At 33.9% G+C, this 21,413-nt stretch overlaps 1 protein-coding gene across 3 annotated transcripts in view; it reads left to right on the top strand.

The window, feature by feature from the left end:
- Window positions 1-21,413, top strand: part of LOC102809539 (uncharacterized) — a 103,973-nt gene that overhangs the window by 23,234 nt on the left and 59,326 nt on the right. For 2 of the 3 annotated variants that reach the window (XM_085493901.1, XM_085493902.1), the window contains exon 2: window positions 19,332-19,506. The gene's annotated coding sequence lies outside the window, so the exon portion shown is untranslated. Of the gene's footprint in view, window positions 1-6,457; window positions 6,685-19,331; window positions 19,507-21,413 lie in introns of those variants that run through there. The other variant, XM_085493903.1, reaches the window with a different exon arrangement.

The following is a 21,413-nucleotide window of genomic DNA, read 5'->3' as shown; positions in this document are numbered from 1 at the left end:
GTCGAACTAAACCGACCGTTATGTCTAGTCCATTTTTGTAACAGGTACAATTGACTAAAATGAGCGAGGGGTTGACAAATTTAAGCAACACACAACTTGCGATTTTTAAAATTACTGAAAATAATTACAATATAAATATAAAAAATAAAGAATGATTGTTGTATACGCGCTCTAGATAATACTTTCAATTCACCATGCTGTCAACCCCTATGAAATAATGAATCCCAACCACCACCTGTCAATCAAGTGGCGCCGACAAGTCTAGATTGGTAAAGACCAAAGTGTTTTGCAAAGTTGCAACATATATTGCAAAGTGACTGTCCGAATAATTCTCAGAACGGCTGTAAAAGCCGCTGGTGAAAAGTTACCCCAACTTTTATGTCAAGTTTCTCGGTAATGAAAATAGACATAAAACAACCAGTAAATGTATGCCCACGCTCAGACTGAGTAATCCTAGAATTGTAGGATGAGATACATTTGGCGCGAAGGTATTAAAAAAAAAATCAGTTTTTTTGTTGTTGCCATGGAAACGGTGGCCAAAATTTGTTTACAGATTTTACAACCTATTAACTAGAGTGAAGGTGTGACTTGCCTGCCAAGTTTGAACCAAATTGGCTCAGCCAAAAAAATCTCAGACGAGTCAAATTTCTCAGTAATCAAAAAAAGATATCAAAAATTCAAGTAGTAACTTTGTGCCCACACTCAAGCTGAGTAGAATGAGCTACGTCTGAAGAGTGTTATCCTGAATTTGTAGGAGGAGATACATTTGGCACAAAGCTATCAAAAAACCACAGTTTTTTGGCTGTTACTATGGCAACGGTGGGCCAATTTTTTTTTCCAGATTTTACCTAATTACGCCAATAGTGAACAAAAATGTCCGTACATATTACTGACTGCAAAAGACGCTCATCGCGAAGTGGCTTGTCTTGTAATAATATCTTTGGTAATGTATCCCAGAATCTCATACTGGGTTTCAAAACCAACTCATGGAGAGATTGCATAGTCTGATACACATTTGCAAACCTATCAATAAAATCTTTACAGAAAACAAGATGTCAGAAAATCAATATAAGCACTCCTATGAACTGGGTGCCAAACTTTGATCAAGATCTGAAGCTAATACTATAGAAAATATGTTTAGTTCAAAGTTATCAAATCAAAAACAATACATAAAAAATACATAAAAAGCAAAACATTTCATCCACATTTTAAAAAGAAAATTGTTCTAAGATATATGTATTCTGTATTTGACAAACAGTTCATTCGACAAATGAAAACTCGCAGGAATGTTTCAGCTATTAGAACAGAATGATATAGTTTTTATAATACTAGTTTAAAAACGCACTTTGAAGATTGCAGCGTTTGAAGATGTAGATTCTCAGGAGGCAACAGTACTGTTGACTTCTCCCTCCACTGGACACCAACTAACTATTTAAGTTGATTTGCATACAAAGCAGAGCTTGCAACACGATAGCTATTCATAAAGGGTGTGTTTTTTTTTACTTTTCATATAATACAGTAGTCACACAATGAGGCAGTTCATATTTGACTCAGTGAATCATTAATTTTTGACAGACACCTGTACAAAATACTTGGACAAAAGCCAGCTAAGATTTTTTGTTATCTTGCATGTTTTATGAATCTATTCACGTCTAAATGCAGAACTTTTTTTTTCGATGAAGCATTTATTTTTATACTAAAATATCTGAATTACTTTGAATAAAACTGGGAATTATGTCCCTTAAAATAATTAAACAATTAAGGCACCAATGTTTTTGTAAGATATTTACATCTTTTAAGGACATTCGGTAGACTGATTCCCTACTGTTGGTTCAACCCCAAAACTTGTTTGTATTCAAAATTAATTATGACAATGCATATTTATATTGAAACAAACTGTGATAAAGGGAATTATATTATATAACAAAGGGCAAGGTCACCAGAGTTCAACTATGTTTTCATATTGACAATGGGTTTGTAATTGTGACTAACTCAAGTGAGTACTGAATCACTGCAGTCTACACCCTTCTATTGTAGTTGAATCAGCTTTAATTTTTGAAGAATGAAGTTTTGTGATGATACCAGATTGACTTGATTAAATGTGTGTGCAGGACTATATGTAATTGCAACATTAATTTGTTTTTTGAAAGTTTTTACATCATTTATATGTGTGTGTGAAACCTATACGTGTGTTATGTATGTAGGAATTTCTGATATGATTGCTGCTTGTTTCTGTATACTGTATTTGCTCTATTAAAAGCACATGTCCAGTAGTATACTTGTAGATGATTGTGAACCCAACTGTTGTGTTTAGTTAAATACTGTAAAACACTTTATTTTAGCTGGAATTAATTTTCGCTGAAAAGACGTTTTGGATGTTTTGTAAAGAAATTTATTTTCACTGATTTTTGACGAGTTGAATGTAAAATATTGAAGAAAAAGTATATTTGCAGGATTTTATTTTCACTGAATCATTCCTTTAGCGAAAATAGCGAAAATTAATTCCAAGCGAAAATAAAGTATTTTACAGTTCTACTGAATAATTCCATGGATACAAATACCATACAATCTGATCGATTATAGAAAACTGAAACTGAAGTAATATTATACTAGTAAGACATTTAATTGCTGAGTTTATCCAGTTTATATTCACTGTATTTGTTTTGATATGAACTACCAGACACTGACTGTCCATTAGATAAGATAGTCATGGTTCAAGGATAGTACATCCGTTTCTGTTTACAATGCTAATTGTCATGGTTACCCTTTCAGCGCCAAAGTCAACTTCAGGCACAGTTTCAATTATAGTTTGCTCATTTCCACATGAAATGTTGTGAAAATTAAAAAAAAAATTTCAAAAACTAGAAGCCATTTGATCCAAATTAAAATTGAATTCAGTGAAATTTTACCACAATTTGAGCAGGGGGAAAAAAATCGATGCTCATGCATATGGTTATGATGCAAAGTTGTATCAAATGTGAAAAACATTGATAGTGGTTTTCCAAATAATAGACCATTTTCTGTTCACTGCGAGAATCACGCGTTATGCCTGAAATCGAACGTAAAAACAGGACAAACAAAGGTCATAGCGTCGTAGTCGCATCAAACATCGCGTGGGATTCGACAAACTCGAAAGTATTTCGGGGACATTTCCATGCTTAATAATGTGCTGTCCACATTTGATGATAGGCAATTTCGATTAAGTGAGGGTATTCAGAAGCAATATTCCTCTGTCGAAGATCAACCGGTCAATGTAAGCTACGAAATAAAGAAATTCTAGTTCAAAATCAAATCGTTCGATTTTTGCGGCAGACGTTCGACGCGCGTCTTTCATGCATCTCGCGAGATCTCGCAATTGTACGGAAAATCACCTATTGTAATAGTTTTTAGCTAATCTTGATTTTCACTATTTCACGATGTCACTTATTTAAACTAAAGGTATTCTCAAAACGAGATTGTTGGAAATCTATTAGCTACATTCTGTTAATTCATATACATGTATTGAGTCAAACTCAAAGTGACTAAAATGGCACGTACCTATTTCAATGTGTGTTTTACAGTATTGATCCAGCATGGAAATGATCCAGCATGGAAATATTTGGTTTATGTGCACTTTTAATAGAGCAAATACTGTATTGTCTCAATTATTCTAGTTGTAGATCGTTCATTTTTATAGGTCTGCACATTGAAATAGTGGATGATATACAGGATGGCTAGTAAAGAGCACTGATAATAAACTTTCATTACTGCCTTGGTGTTGCATTCAATTCTGGTCATGAATGCTCAGTTTGTTTTTCCTGTGAGTGTGGAATATAAGGCATCTTAGCAGTCAAGCTTCATATGAGTAGTATACATGTGCAGATTCAATATTACCAGGGGATAGTACTAAATAGTTCTGAAAATTAAGGTCTGATCTCTTTGTAACAAGACAAGACAAGATTTCAAATTAGTGATTCTTTGTTGTCCATGAAAACTAGTTACCCCCTCCCCTCCCAGAGTTCTAATGACTGTCAACTATCAGAGAATTAAAATTTCTAGAAAATTTTCTATTTAGTTTTGATATTGTTTACCACACAGATTTCATTTTACTTTGTTACTTTAACCATTTGTGCCTACTTTAACCATTTGTGCCTACTTTAACCATTTGTGCCTACTTTAACCATTTTTGCCTACTTTAACCATTTTTGCCTACTTTAACCATTTTTGGCTAAATTCAAACTTTTCTAAATTGTGAAACATAATGTCTTAATTTCAAAAATATTTGCACTGCGACCGAACTCATTATCGGTAATACTCATTGCTAAATAATATTCATATAACTCATTAATATTCATGACCGGCCGGCACTCCCATTTGGGCTGGCGGGATCCCTGTTGCATCCTCCTGAGTCTATTCTGATTGGTCTGTGCATGCAATTTACAATTGTAATGTCTCCAACTAGTTTATATAATTCTTCCTAAAATGCCAAACATTTATTTTTGTGAAAACTTTTGCAATATGATCAATAACAATACATTCATCAATATGTGTATTTGTTTTAAAGCGAGGGGAGTCGTCACCTGTGCATGCGTCAGATGGCCATAGCGTGTCAGTGTTTACAAACAAGCATCTACCCATGAGCCTTAGCATGTTTAGCGTGTGTTATTATCATTGCTTGGGACTCAATTCCCGCGCATGTGCAGGTGACGACCCTCTCGCTTTAAATCACATTAAACTTACCATGACAACAAACAGAATTGGTTTTCTCCACAGCCATCATTACTGCTTGTCTGTTATGATGAGTGAACATGGCTGATAATACAACAATCTGCCAATGTGTATCTATTACCATAAATATTCTGACAGTTAATTCTATAAAATAATTATTTGTTCAATCGCAGCTGATAAACTGGCTACCACACATGTTCAAGAAGCAGCATCATGCACACACAAAATAAATGTTAGTTTCTGCTGGCTTAACAGCTGGAAATACATATATGTGATAAAGTGAATATCAGACTTTGTGACTCTGTAATATCATATTCATTAAACTCCTGATAAACTGTGTAATATCATATTTATCAAACTTCTGATTAAACAAATGTAAGTTTCTGCTGGCTTAACTGCTGGAAATGCATATGTTTGATAAAGTGAATGTCAGACTTTGTGACTCTGTAATATCATATTTATCAAACTCCTGATTAACTGGCCATCACACATGTTCAAGGAAAAAAAAAACAAATTTAAGTTTCTGCTGGCTTAACTGCTGGAAATGCATATGTTTGATAAAGTGAATGTCAGACTTTGTGACTCTGTATTAAATATCATATTTATTAAACTCCTGATAAACTTTGTAATATCATATTTATTAAACTCCTTTAGTTATTTTTGTATGTTTCTCACAATGACTTAGAACATACGAAAATTACTATACTAGTTTTATAAACACAATATTACACGGCCATTCATTGGATATCTATGTTAAAGGGGCCATGCGACTAAAATTTTAAAGTATTATTTTGCAGCAAATTTACTACAATAGACAAGAAAATGCAAATTGATAGCATAAACATGATTCCCTGGTGCAATCTGCAAAATTGAAAACACTCTATTCAAATTAAAAAAAAAAAAACTCTTCTGTGATTTTCCAGCCATCCATTATTGTAGTCTAGAAAAGTATTTCTCGAACAGGATGTGACCAGACTAGCTAAAACTCTCTTCTCTCTGATGTGTCAACACAAGTTGGTTTCAAGCCACTGAACAAGAATGTTTGCTATGTAGTATTCTCAGGGCTTTTTTCCAGACTGCTGGACAATCAACACGACCTATACCTGCCAGTCGGAAATTACTTGGTATCATCATTCATTTCAATATTGATGAATTATATACAGCGATTTTTGTGAGTAAGCGAACTAATGCTACATACACATTTTGTGTTCAATCCATGTATTCATTCATTTTCTAAGCTGACTGCATAGCATCCTTTGATTAAACTTGTCAAATTTCTCATGTGTGTCAGCTCGTTAATTAGTAGGACCGAATTTGGGTGCTGTAAACACTTTTAGCAAATACAAAAAACATATCGGCTCACAACATTATTTTTTGTGAGGCCTAGTCTCAGACTGGTATTTTTCTCTCCACTTTCTACATCAGAATAGTCGTGCTGTAAACTCGTGTACTAGTATGTTCTACTCCTGTTGTATGCATTGCATAGTGCTTTAAACTACAATTTCAATTATTCTGTGTGTTTTGTTTTTTAATTGTTGGTCAAACATTTTTTATCCTGCAGCAGCAAATAACAATGAAACTTAACCCCTTAATGTTTCTCTGTACTTTCCCTATTTACATGAACCAGCAAACAAATAGTTGACATTTTATAAATGTCTACTTTTGACAAAAGCACAGCAGTGGGAGGTGTTGAAAAAAAAAGTGGGTGTGTTTTACTTTAAGTGCCGATCAAAAGGCAGCAGAACATCACTTATTGAATTTGCTGACTGATCAAGCAGAAATCCACCTTGTTAGTTTCCGCAAACTTGCACATGTTGTTGACTTCAACTACAGCTATAGTGTTGTTGTAACTGTGTTCTTCTTGATAGTTTTGAGCTTGTATTACCAGTCTTTTGAGTTGTAGTGCTAGTATACACAGTAAACTGAGTTTGGTTTGTTGACACTATGAACGTATTTCTGATGTATTGAGCAGCACAGGTAAGTTTTACATATTGATACCCATACATGCCCCAGGGCTAGAACTTAGAAATTTAAGGCAGACCCAAGTTCATGGCCAAATCTGATACAAGTGTCTTTACAATGTACTATACAGGTTTTAGTTATTAGCTGCATTTTATTAGGGGCCCAAGCCCAAAGGGCGAGGCCCCTATTATTATCGTTCAGTTTTTTCTTTCTTTCTTTCTTTCTTTCTTCCGTAACTTTTTTCGTCAAGCCGTTTGAGAAAACCGCTGAACGGAGTGGTCTGATATTGCTCTATACTGATAGTCCCTAATGTGAACTGGTGCAACATGCTTTCAGAATTTCGATTGGTCAATTAGTTTGGCAGCCATATTGGATTGAAATAAAACCGGAAGTGGCTGTTTGACCACTTTCTGAGGGTCTAGGCGTCTCGATTTTTTTATGGCATATAGTACAACTCATGTGTAATAGATATCAGCAATAAAAACTTTAGCGGTCATGTGACTTTTCCCGCCATTTTGTTTTCCCTAAAAACGGCAAAAAACACTTAAAAATCTTCTTCTTCAGAACCACCAAGCAGAATGCTCTCATATGTAGTATTCATCTTCTATATATGAATCCCATTTATGTTTGCAAAAATTATTGTGATTGGTCACGTGGTTTGGCCGCCATATCGGGTTTCTTCTAAACAGGAAGTAGTTTTTTTACTCATGCCACACTTGAGAGATTATTTTCCATATTGCTGTATGGCATCTCTATATCAATCTCTTTCAGAAACCTAAAAAAGATTTCAGATCAGTCACATGGTTTGGCCGCCATCTTGGATTTTAAGCAAAATTGACTAAAAGTTTGGACATTTGTTTCTCAGAGGTGATTCAACCAATGTACTAGATGTTTTTATATTTACCATGCCTAGCCTTAGCTTCATATGAGAAAAATAATATTATTTTGATCAGTCACATGGTTTGGCCGCCATCTTGGATTTTATGAAAACAAATCTTGTGCATTTACATGTGTTGTATTGGTCCGATTTTGCTAAAATTGTATATGTGCATTCTACTCATGAGATGCATTCTTTCAACTGAATAGCACGTGGCTGGGTTTTGTCGCTGGGCGCCTAAGGGGTGGGGGCTTCTAACCTCATTAATATGCATAACCATTATATCTTAAACACTGTTGCAGTTAGGAAGATGAATCCTGTGTTCTTATGACAACAGTGAACAAGAGATTTGATTAAAATAACAGATGACCATATATGGTCATGTGAACTCATTAATATGCATAACCATTATATCTCAAACACTGTTGCAGTTAGGAAGATGAATCCTGTGTTATTATGACAACAGTGAACAAGAGATTTGATTAAAATAACAGATGACCATATATGGTCATGTGAACTCATTAATATGCATAACCATTATATCTCAAACACTGTTGCAGTTAGGAAGATGAATCCTGTGTTATTATGACAACAGTGAACAAGAGATTTGATTAAAATATCAGAAGACCATATATGGTCATGTGAACTCATTAATATGCATAACCATTATATCTCAAACACTGTTGCAGTTAGGAAGATGAATCCTGTGTTATTATGACAACAGTGAACAAGAGATTTGATTAAAATAACAGATGACCATATATGGTCATGTGAACTCATTAATATGCATAACCATTATATCTTAAACTCTGTTGCAGTTAGGAAAATGAAGCTGTGTTATTATGACAACAGTGAACAAGAGATTTGATTAAAATAACACATGACCATATATGGCCATGTGAACTCATTAATATGCATAACCATTATATCTCAAACACTGTTGCAGTTAGGAAAATGAATCCTGTGTTATTATGACAACAGTGAACAAGAGATTTGATTAAAATAACACATGACCATATATGGTCATGTGAACTCATTAATATGCATAACCATTATATCTTAAAAACTGTTGCAGTTAGGAAAATGAATCCTGTGTTATTATGACAACAGTGAACAAGAGATTTGATTAAAATAACACATGACCATATATGGTCATGTGAACTCATTAATATGCATAACCATTATATCTCAAACACTGTTGCAGTTAGGAAGATGAATCCTGTGTTATTATGACAACAGTGAACAAGAGATTTGATTAAAATAACAGATGACCATATATGGTCATGTGAACTCATTAATATGCATAACCATTATATCTTAAACTCTGTTGCAGTTAGGAAAATGAAGCTGTGTTATTATGACAACAGTGAACAAGAGATTTGATTAAAATAACACATGACCATATATGGCCATGTGAACTCATTAATATGCATAACCATTATATCTCAAACACTGTTGCAGTTAGGAAGATGAATCCTGTGTTATTATGACAACAGTGAACAAGAGATTTGATTAAAATAACAGATGACCATATATGGTCATGTGAACTTATTAATATGCATAGCAGTCATATCTGAAACACTGTCGCAGAGCAGGACATGCAACTAGTGTCATTATGAAGACATTGAATGAAAGATGTAACTGACATTAGAAATGGCTATATATGATTATGTAATCTAATTATTGTGCATAAGAACATGGCTCATTATATATCTTGAAAACCATATTTTGATAACCAAACCAGGTAAATACATGGTACCAACTTTATTTTGACCTCATGTTACTGATAATTCAAGCTACCTGATTGTCATGTGACCTCATTAATTATGAAACAGAATCTTGTCAGCTTGGGCCCCGGTGACGCCGCTTGCGGCTTTAATTTTCGCTTGTTTTGGAATAAATGCACTAAATTAAAAACCCTTGTTAATAAGCTAAAATTAAGCATAGAATGTTTTTTTTCGCAATCAGAGTTCAAAAACAACTATAGTTTTGAACTTTACCTTGCTACATTTAATGCCAAAAAAAGATTTATTATATCTAAATTTAGAAAAACTAACCACAATTTAGCAATTGAGAAAAAAAAGGCATACCCAGCCAAAGACACCCTTAGAAAATAGAATTTGTAAACAATGTTTGCTATTAAATGAGAATGTAGATGAATTACACTTTTCACTACTTTGCCCTAAATATTATTTAAGACCGACAAAAAATCCCGACAGATATTGAATTCCTAGCTAAAATCAACAATTCATTTCAGAAACTTATATATCTACTTGTAATAGAGATGAGGAAATGATCAAAACCAGTTGAAGTTTTGTAAACAGGTGCTTCACAACACGAAATGAAATTCCACAATTTTTCTTTTGATGTTACTTGTACATGTATTACGTACTTTTTTGTTTTTTTTAATATATTTATTGCTGACAACTGATAGAAATGTTCCTTTTCTAAAGATGCAATAAAATATGACTATTACTACTATTTAAAACCTTGTAAATTAGAAAATTCACTAAAATTAAACTCAATGAATATTTCTCCTTCTTCAGTTGTATTACAAAGGACCAGTTCAGGTATATTTGTATTTTCTTGAAAAGAACTATTAACTGGCTATTGTCCTTGCAATTGCCTGCCTATGCTGCTCTTCTTTGGTCAGCACATTGTCCTTATGTACTGCTATGTGGGTCAGGTTGATTGTACTGTATACGCATCCATCAGACCTGCCATGATGTGCTGTGTCCTACAAACAAGTACTTGGCTTAAGTCACGAAATTCTGAAATTCTTGTATATAGTGTCACTCAATTTGAATTTCAGTGTTAAAGGGGGTGTGCTTGGAAGGTGTGTCTGGTTGAACTGGTAGGGGTAAGGGGAGGGGGTGTGTGCGTTGTAATTCATCTTGTAACATCAAGACCATATCATTTCTGTTAAACCATAATTCTTTTATCTGTATAATTCAACCACCATGCAGGAAATAGTAACATGTCACTTTAGATGCGCTCAGTCCCCTTTGACAATTCTTATTTTTGATGTGAATTAAAAATGATTTTTAGTTCCTCTTCAGGCGCAGCTATGAAAGTAGAGTACATATTAATTCAATTGTTTGCAGATGTTCCATGTATTATTTGAACATGAGTATTTTATTATTAAATAACGGGGACTGTGACATTCATGTCTTGTTAACTTTTGAGTCTATTTGTTCTGTCTGAAATTACCGTCTTTGCCATCTTTAATTCTACAATCATGTCTCCACTAAATAAAAAAAAAAACTATAATACTATACTATAATTCAACAACTTTTTAAATGCTTCATCCACCTCCAGAAATTATTTATCATGGTCCAATTACTGAACACTCATGTTTTCACTCAACTACATTGTATTCAGCTGTAGTTGTAGTTGGAAAACAAAAATTTAAGAGAATGATTTACAGTATTATCACATCATTATCATCGCAGTATGACGTAAGATAGGGCAGATCAAAAACCACAGTGTTACGTCACATATTGCTAAACCTTTTTTATTGTACGTTCTGAGCTTGTACAGAGCATGAAGAGTTATATATGTTCTGATAACTACAGATTTTGGTAAAAATGATTCATTTTGGCAAGCGAGACAAGTTGATTAACTTTACTTATATTATTAAAATGAAAAGTAACAAAAACAGGTATGGTTTGGAAAAGCTTTAAACCAACTATAGCACTCTGGCTTAATTATAGGGTTTAGTTATTTTGAACTTGTATCAGGGGCGTGTGATGGTAAATGTAAGGAATTAGTCACTTTTGGTTTAGAGGGTTTAGTTATTTGAAACCCACTTGAGGGGTTGTGATGGTAAATGTAAGGGGTTTGTCACTTTTGGTTTAGAGGGTTTAGTTATTTGAAACCCACTTGAGGGGTTGTGATGGTAAACGTAAGGGGTTTGTCACTTTTGGTTTAGAGGGTTTAGTTATTTGAAACCCACTTGAGGGGTTGTGATGGTAAATGTAAGGGGTTTGTCACTTTTGGTTTAGAGGGTTTAGTTATTTGAAACCCACTTGAGGGGTTGTGATGGTAAATGTAAGGGGTTTGTCACTTTTGGTTTAGAGGGTTTAGTTATTTGAAACCCACTTGAGGGGTTGTGATGGTAAATGTAAGGGGTTTGTCACTTTTGGTTTAGAGGGTTTAGTTATTTGAAACCCACTTGAGGGGTTGTGATGGTAAACGTAATGGGGTTAGTCACTTTTGGTTTAGAGGGTTTAGCTATTTGAAACCCACTTGAGGGGTTGTGATGGTAAACGTAAGGGGTTTGTCACTTTTGGTTTAGAGGGTTTAGTTATTTGAAACCCACTTGAGGGGTTGTGATGGTAAATGTAAGGGGTTTGTCACTTTTGGTTTAGAGGGTTTAGTTATTTGAAACCCACTTGAGGGGTTGTGATGGTAAATGTAAGGGGTTTGTCACTTTTGGTTTAGAGGGTTTAGTTATTTGAAACCCACTTGAGGGGTTGTGATGGTAAACGTAAGGGGTTTGTCACTTTTGGTTTAGAGGGTTTAGTTATTTGAAACCCACTTGAGGGGTTGTGATGGTAAATATAAGGGGTTTGTCACTTTTGGTTTAGAGGGTTTAGTTATTTGAAACCCACTTGAGGGGTTGTAATGGTAAACGTAAGGGGTTAGTCACTTTTGGTTTAGAGGGTTTAGTTATTTGAAACCCACTTGAGGGGTTGTGATGGTAAATGTAAGGGGTTTGTCACTTTTGGTTTAGAGGGTTTAGTTATTTGAAACCCACTTGAGGGGTTGTGATGGTAAACGTAAGGGTTTTGTCATTTTTGGTTTAGAGGGTTTAGCTATTTGAAACCCACTTGAGGGGTTGTGATGGTAAACGTAAGGGGTTTGTCACTTTTGGTTTAGAGGGTTTAGTTATTTGAAACCCACTTGAGGGGTTGTGATGGTAAACGCAAGGGGTTTGTCACTTTTGGTTTAGAGGGTTTAGTTATTTGAAACCCACTTGAGGGGTTGTGATGGTAAAGGTAAGGGGTTTGTCACTTTTGGTTTAGAGGGTTTAGTTATTTGAAACCCACTTGAGGGGTTGTGATGGTAAATGTAATGGGTTTGTCACTTTTGGTTTAGAGGGTTTAGTTATTTGAAACCCACTTGAGGGGCGTGTGATGGTAAATGTAAGGGGTTAGTCACTTAAGTGGTTTAGAGGTTTAGTTATTTGGAACTTACACAAGACTGGTTTGGCAGGATTATGTTCTCATTTAGTATTTCATCAGTATATGTTGCTATACGTTTCACTAAAGTGTGGTGTCTAGTTTTAGACATACTGTCTGCACTCAGACTTATTCGTGTGATTCAATTCCAGACTTGATAATCCTCGTACTCTCATACTTAGAGAATTAGAATCAAAACAAGTCTTTTAACAGCAAGTGAATGAATTTCAAAGAGTTTCTCTGATTTCAAAGTTCGTATATTTGGGTTATTAGACCACAATGTAAACAGGTTGTTTAACTGTGACCTTAGTTTAAGGTCAGAGCTTAACCTTGGTGTTATATACAGCAACATAAAATTACCAAATAAATACATGTACATGGCTTACACTGCACTGAAAAGCATGATATCTTGATAAAATATGTCAGGATATTTGTGTTGTGTACAGGCTATTAGCCAGGAATTTGCAACAGCCAGTCCAAAACAATTCAACTTTATGAAAATGTAGATGGTTTTGAGTATATTTTGGTAAAATTATCAAAGAACAATAAGAAAAAACAGAAATTGAGAAAAAGTTGCCAGTCTGTTTGATGGGTGGACTGGTGGCTGGCTAACACCATGGTTGTGTACAAGTGTGTGCAGGCTTTAAAAATGCATTCATTCAAAACCATTTAAATTAATAGTTGTATCTCAAATTATAATACTCCCCTCTACTCATCTCTTTTTTGAAATGAACAAATATAGCGTGTCTATTTGAATTGGTGGCAATCACATGACTTAGATATTAGGTGTTGTACAATGTGTACGTTGTTATGCTGGGAAGTGCATACATACAATGCAGAGAAAATAATAATAATGGTTTATAACACAAGTACAGTTGTTTTTCTGACAATTACCATAAAATCTGTATTAGAAGCTGCACCCATACTTTTTGAACAATGAGAAGCAAAAATTCACCATTTCACTATTCCATTGTACTACTTAAATAGATTCCGCAACTTTTAATACAGATTTTACAGTAATTTACAAACCTTTACCGAATTTGCTTTATTAGAAGCACACACTGACAAATGTATTTATATGTATGTATGTATGCTGCATGATTGAAGTATGACTTGTTTTGACCATAATCATACCTCTGTTATCTCACACATACTATAACTTGTTAGTCCCCACAGTGTGACGTTAATACAAAGGCATATCAAATACTGTAGAATACTTTATTTTCGCTTGCAATTTATTTTCGCTGAAGGGATGATTCCGTGAAAATAAATTCCAGCAAATATACTTTTTTTCCTATATTTTACATTAAACTCATCGAAAATCAGTGAAAATAAATTCCCTACAAAATGCCCAAAAAGCTTTTTCAGCGAAAATTAATTCCAGCGAAAATAAAGTATTCTACAGTAGTTCAACATCACAATTAAAACCAAACTTGTTTTTATTGTACACCCTACCTGAAGATTGTTAGGAGCTTATTGATTTATATAATCTTACAAAAGTTTCCTCCTATAGGACAATTTCCTGTGGGATTCCTATTAATAATATTTACTGTGGAATACTTTATTTTCGCTAGAATTAATTTTCGCTGAAAAGGTTTTTTTGGCGGTCTGTATGGAATTTATTTTTTACGGTTATCACTCATGTCTGCTGACTTTCATATATTAACATGTATATAATAAACTACTTTCTTTTCTGTTCCTGCCCTGAAAACTCCTAGTTTGTAGTAGCTGAGCAAACAGAGTAATTTTTGATACACTAACAGATGTTAAACATCAAGTCTTGTCTGTTTGTTAGCTCCCGCCATACACGAATGTGCTGGAATGGTTTTGACCCTAAAACCCTTTTTTCCACAGATCTGAAAACAAACATAGATTTCTATGCTTTAGTGATATACATCCGTAGTGAATTTATTGAAAATGACTCAAAGCATTTCAGAGTTATGAGGCAATATGTTTTTAGCATTTTTTGACCAAAAATTTCAGTTTTTGACCCCAAACCATACTTAACATCATAGATTCCAAGACAAATTTAAAAGTTTATGCTTTGGTTTTTAGCTCCACTGTCTACTTTGTCGAGCGGAGCTTATCATATGAGTGATTGTCTGTCATCCGTCGTCTGTGTCAATCTTTTACTTTTTCGACTTATTCTTGACAACTACAAGCCTGAATGCTTTGATACTTGGTGTACGGTATATGTACCTTGGGTAGACCTCTCTCAGATTTGTTCATTTCATGATCATATCTTCAATTCTCTAATTTTGGTGAATATTTTTGTAATTTTTGGTAAAAAGTGATATTTTCGACTTCTTGTTAAAAACCGCAAGTCCAATTGCTTTGATATTACATATATAGGTACAACATGTGGACCTCTCTCAGATTTGTTCATTTTGTAATGATATCGTTAATTCTCTAATTTTGGTGAATATTTTTGTCATTTTTGGTAAAAAGTGATATTTTCTTCTTGTTAAAAACCACAATCATTTATGGTGAAAAATTATATTTTTGAATTCATGATGAAAACAGCAAATGCCATTGCATTGATACTATGCATATTGTTCATTTCCTAATGATATCTTCTGTTCTTTAATTGAAATGTGCATTGCTAACAGCAGAGCTATCTCAGCCGAGAGGCTGCTTGTTTCATTGACATGGTGACTTGTTTAAATTGAAGTAATTCTGTCAAATAAACCTGGATCTGATTTGTTTAATCAGTAGCATCATTTGTAAACTTTTTTTGACCTCAACTCACCTGTAACACTGCACTTGATTCGTTTGTCAATAAACCCAATGGAGTTTACATGTACTGTGTTTTCTGGGGGGGGGGGGGGGCAACTTGTTATCAGACTATGTTTTTATCATATGAGTGATTGTCCGTCGTCGTCGTCGTCCGTCGTCCGTGTCAATGTTTTACTTTTTCGACTTCTTCTTGAAAACTACAAGCCTAAATGCTTTGATACTTGGTGTATATGTACCTTGGGTAGACCTCTCTTAGGTTTGTTCATTTCATGTTGATATCTTTAATTCTCTAATTTTGGTGAATATTTTTGTCATTTTTGGTAAAAACTGATATTTTCGACTTCTTGTTAAAAACCGCAAGTGCAATTGCTTTGATATTACATCTATAGGTACTACATGTGGACCTCTCTCAGATTTGTTAATTTTGTAATGATATCTTTAATTCTTTAATTTTGGTGATTATTTTTGTCATTTTTGGTAAAAAGTGATATTTTCGACTTCTTGTTAAAAACCGCAAGTCCAATTGCTTTGATACTACATATATAGGTACTGCATGTGGACCTCTCTCAGATTTGTTCATTTCGTGATGATATCTTCAATTCTCTAATTTTGGTGAATATTTTTGTCATTTTTGGTAAAAACTGATATTTTCGACTTCTTGTTAAAAACCGCAAGTGCAATTGCTTTGATATTACATATATAGGTACTACATGTGGACCTCTCTCAGATTTGTTCGTTTTGTGATGATATCTTCAATTCTCTAATTTTGGTGAATATTTTTGTAATTTTTGGTAAAAAGTGATATTTTCGACTTCTTGTTAAAAACTGTAAGTCTGATTGCTTTGATACTATTCATATTGTTCATTTTCTAATGATGTCTTCAGTTCTTTAATTGAAATGTGCATTGCTAACAGCGGAGCTATCTCAGCCGATAGGCTGCTTGTTTTTGTGGGGTTGGAGACACCGCTTGTTCATGGTGCAAGGAACAGGAAGTGGTTATGATGGGGAAGGCATCCTTTTCATAGGTTGATGAGGGAGCAATTTTCATTCTGATATTTTTAATATATGAGTGTTCTGTCTAGACAGATAAAATGTCAGATGAGATATTACTTGTATATAGACCCATTACATATGATATCGCTTTTACTCTCAAAGCATTTTTACATGTTGTTGCAATATCCAAAACGTTAAAAAATGTTAATTACAGATTTCAGTTAACGTTTATTCTTGGGCAATTCAACCCCCAGCCTTTGATAATAAATCAAATGTACAAGTCGCATTTCAACTTTTCACCATCAATTTTCCACCCAGTAAACTTATTCACCAACTCTCAATTCAACTTTGAAGATGATTGATGTTCACAAAGTACAATGCAAATAGAAATGACATCATAGCTTGTTTGTTTTTCAATTGTTTTTTAGCTCTGCTATCGACAAAGTCGAGCGGAGCTTATCATACGAGTGATTGTCCTCCGTCGTCCGTGTCAATGTTTTACTTTTTCAACTTCTTCTTGAAAACTACAAGCCTGAATGTTTTGATACTTGGTGTATATGTACCTTGGGTAGAGCTCTCTTAGATTTGTTCATTTCATGATGATATCTTCAATTCTCTAATTTTGATGGATATTTTTGTCATTGTTGGTAAAAAGTGATATTTTTGACTTCCTGTTAAAAACCGCAAGTCCGATTGCTTTTATATTACTTATATAGTTACTATAGTACTACATGTGGACCTCTTTCAGATTTGTTAATTTCATGGTGATATCTTCAATTATTTAATTTTGATGATTATTTTTGTCTTTTTATAGTGATATTTTTGAATTCTTGTTCAAAACAGCAAGTCCCATTGCATTGATACTATACATATTGTTCATTTTCTAATGATATCTTCTGTTCTTTAATTGAAATGTGCATTGCTAACAGTGGAGCTATCTCAGCCGAGAGGCTGCTTGTTGACATTTTTTTTTTATTACTATGACATCATAGTTTGGTGTTTAACGAGTTGCTTGATAAATATGCGGCAGGAAAAATACTTTTATGTGATTTTGTAACACTGCTTTATAAAGCACAGATGTATTTATAATCAGCATCCCTGGGCTAAAGATGACCTTATGCTTTCTACGGTTATATTTGTTATCCCAATCGTCACTGTTTGATTGTAAACAAACAAGTCAGATTTACTGCTACATCCAATTTAATGGGTGACTGCTTGTAATTATTCACACTAATTGACATGAATTCATGGTACCTAAGCTGGTACTGCTAGTCTTTTACTAGAATTGTTTGTTACAATTGAATGTTAAGGGTCAAACATTTCAAATCATGGGGGGGGGGCACAAGTAAAAAAATTTTTTTCACGGTGTCTTGTTTGTATTTTTATTGCAATACCTCCATGCATTTCTTTTTTCATTTTTGTGTTTAGTCGACAACCCCCCTCCCAACAATTTTTACAACCCCCCCCCCAATAATTACAAATGGTCAGCACCTTATGATCCACTGGCATCTAGTCTTCTTTCTTACTCAAACTGCAATGTTGGCAGTAATCCCAAATATTGTCCAAAAAAAAAAATGCAATTTTGTATTAGTACTTGAAGTACAACTTAGAACATTTAATGTATTTGCACAAGGAACTTAATACTTGGTATTTACATCTTACCCTGATGTATCCCACACCAGGTGGTACAATTAATATTATTTTAGTGTTCTTGTAGTAATATATGATCACTTGGGGAAAAATGTAACTTTATTTCTGATATTGACTTTGATTAACCAAAAAAAAATGTATATATTTCTTATGATGTAGATGACAGGAAACATGAATTTTTCAGTTTCTTCTAGACTTTTGACAGCCAGCCTCCTTGCTCTTCTTACACAGACTGTTTTACTGTCATTTTCTGACACATTCTTTGTTATTATTAATTTCTTGGTCTAGAACTATATGAAACTGAAACCTGAATCCTCTGTATTAAAAGCTATATGAAATGTGACACCCTGTTCAGCAATATTATGAGATGTTGGCTTTTCCATCAAGTTATGATGGAATGCCTTAATCGTGTCAGTCTCCAGAAGCCTGATACTCCGAGAATTTCCCCTAGACTCCTAGTTGTATTTGTCAAGCAGCCTGCTTGGCTCTCTCTCCACATAATGGCATATTAATTTCTTTCTGAATGTCTATCTTCGTGCTATAAGTATCATTTTTTCTTCCCCATCATTTCAACAGTATCATCCCTTGTGTACTTTCTTCTGTAAAACAGTTCTACATCTCGATGCTTCACACCATTCATGCAAAATAATATGCTTTTTTCTTATCTAAATACAAAACTTTTAAATTTAAAAATTTTAAATATTAAATAACAATTTTGAATTTCAGGATTTATGGCAAATTGATTTTTTAAACATCAGTTAAAAGGAGAAATGCCACTTGTGAAATTGTTTTTTAAGTCTGTCAAAAATTAACTATTTAATAACTATAACTATACACTGAACCTCATTGTCTGAAAAATATTGTTTAAAATGTGTTATATTATCTGAATTATGATGGAGAAAATGCCAGTGTGCCATTATTTCCTAAATTTGACCATTACATCCACTTAGGGGTGGTAACAATAACCTAAACAGCTGTGGTATTTTCGGTACTTGTCATCACAGCACTTGTAACATTTGCTCTACCACAGTGGCACATAATCACCAAACTGTGTTTTCTGATCTTTTAATTAGCCTCAACATTCTTCATGATTGTTGTCATGGCAACCAAAACTGACTGGAGATCACCATCTTGGCATAGTCGTGGCCTCCTGACCAGCTGTTGTATGTTGAGATAACAGTCAAAATTATTCCTTTATATTTATCGTCTTATCCTGTTTTTAGACGTTCTGATCCATGAACTGAGTAGACCCAACCGGATACACACTGTCAACAGAAGCATGGATACTCAGTGAAAACTTACAGCCACCACCACTGCAGTCTCAAAACTTGCAATTATAGCTGGACTTTTCATCTTGCTAGGAATCAAATTCTTATGTCAAGAGGGAGCTGGGTCAAGGCAAGTAACATTTCCTTTTATTACATACAGCATGCACCAGTATGTCTTAGCAAGTAGGACTGTATCACATTTCCTTCCTTTAATAATCCCCCTAAAATGTTTACTACATCTGTACTGGTAGATTCAGTTTGCAAGGCTAAACTTGCAGCTTGCCATGCATATTTTTTTTACTACATGTCTATAACCTTGGTATGTTTAATGCATGTGACTGGAATATAGCTTCATGTGTAGAATTCCTTTTACTGTTTTTATACACTCTAAGATTGCAGTACCACCAACTGACAAGTTATTTAATGGCCTTGCTTGTAATACTGTGATGAGAATGTTACAGCAGGGTCTCTTCGTGAATGTTATGATTTCTTAATTATTCCTGTCCATAATTACTGTAAAAAGGTTAATTATTCACTGGGTTTTAATTTAGCTTATTTCGCTGACTGAAAAATGCGCTAAATTAAAACCCAGTGAATATGTAAAATTTAGCATAGAACACATTATCTAAATGACAAAACCATGAATTTAAAACCCACTGAATATTCCTGAAATGGTATATCAGCGAAATTTAAACCCAGTGAATATTTGTCATTTTACAGTACCTGATAAAATTTAAAGGAAATTAGTTATTAGAATATAGAATAGAATAGAATAGAATAGAATAGAATAGAATAGAATAGAATAGAATAGAATAGAATAGAATAGAATAGAATAGAATATTTTTAATTGACATGTATTAAAATTGGTAAAAAGTAAAATAAAACAGCATCCAGACTAATTTTGGAAAAATCCATCGATGTTTAGAAAAAGTTGTTTATATTCTAATTCATAGGGAATGTACATGTAGATTCATTGAATCGTCCCATGAAAGTAGATATGCATTAATTTAGCAGGAAAAAAGATATCGGACTCATTGCTGACCAACAAATTTGGTGAAAAAATTGTCAACAGCAGGACTAGGTTTGCATTTAGATATAGTGTGTGTGTAGATAGATAGATAGAATTTTTTATTTGGAATGTACCAATGAAATCTTGTGTACACAAGTATTTATGATGTAGTGTTGTACGTGAATAGTGGCACGGATTTGAAATTACAATACCTAGACATATTGCTGTTATATCTCAATTCACACTTGGAATCGGCTGATCACGCTTGCAGGTCAACTCTCGGCTATTATCAATTATCAGCACTTATCAATGTTGCAAGGTGTGAAGAGCTGTGTTCGTGCAAGTATGAGGTCCTAGTAAAATGTCTATAGTTGGCATTCTGGGCTTCCACATACAATTCCCTCAGCTTGTTAAGTAAAATAAATCAGTAGTTTTTTTTTTTTGCTGTGCAATCCCAACCCTGGTTGCTGATTACACATCATGGCATAAATGTTAAATTGTAACCAAGACAAGATTGTTGCCATAGTTACAGTAGACGGTACATTGACAAACCAACTAAAGTTTTATAAACATAGCTGCATTGATCAGTTTGATCACAACTGTCAATATTTTTGTGATTATAGTTGTCGCCAAATTGATACTGCCATTTATTTGGCAAAACCAAATTGAGTTCAGTTTGGGATAATGATTGGTATAGACGTTTGCTGCAGCTCATTGACTTTGTGTATATAATAATGATGGAAATAAAAGATCTTATAAAAAGTACAGTGATGCCAAGAACTACATAAATACGTACATACTCAAAATTTAAGCAAGATTACAATATTTATCGACTGTTATAAATATTAAACAAAGACAATCTAACAAAATTCAGGATAAGTTATCATGACCTTGGTATAGAAACAGGCAGATATACACGCCCCCAAAACAATATTATAAGATTGAATCTACATTGCGATACGCATAAAGTAGAAGATGAAGAACATTTACTCATAGTTTGTCCAAAGTACATGACGTTTCGACATTAT

The sequence above is a fragment of the Saccoglossus kowalevskii genome, chromosome 19 (assembly GCF_978046115.1).
Source record: "Saccoglossus kowalevskii chromosome 19, keSacKowa6.1, whole genome shotgun sequence".
Lineage (NCBI taxonomy): Eukaryota > Metazoa > Hemichordata > Enteropneusta > Harrimaniidae > Saccoglossus > Saccoglossus kowalevskii.
Note: the sequence above shows the minus strand (reverse complement) of the source record. Positions and strands in the feature narration are given on the sequence as shown.